We start from the raw sequence: 247 nt of genomic DNA, 5'->3' as shown, positions 1-247 counted from the left end.
CTTTCGCGGCATAGTCCCAGGAACCTGTAATTCTGCCAAATTAAAAATGGTAATTACATAGCCCTGGCCTATAAGACTCTCCCTGACTTGTGCCCCTGAGTCCCCAGCTGAGGATTTCTTCCCCTGGGTGGAGCTCAGCCTCAAGTCAAATGTCCAGCCTGTGCAGGTGACTCCCGTGGGTCCTGTCCCCGGGAACCCGCCTCACCCAGTTGTACTGAACCCTCTCCTGAGGCAGCTCGGAGCCCGC

Source organism: Cariama cristata, unplaced genomic scaffold (assembly GCF_000690535.1).
Source record: "Cariama cristata isolate BGI_N322 unplaced genomic scaffold, ASM69053v1 scaffold5931, whole genome shotgun sequence".
Lineage (NCBI taxonomy): Eukaryota > Metazoa > Chordata > Aves > Cariamiformes > Cariamidae > Cariama > Cariama cristata.
This window is presented reverse-complemented; position numbering follows the sequence as displayed.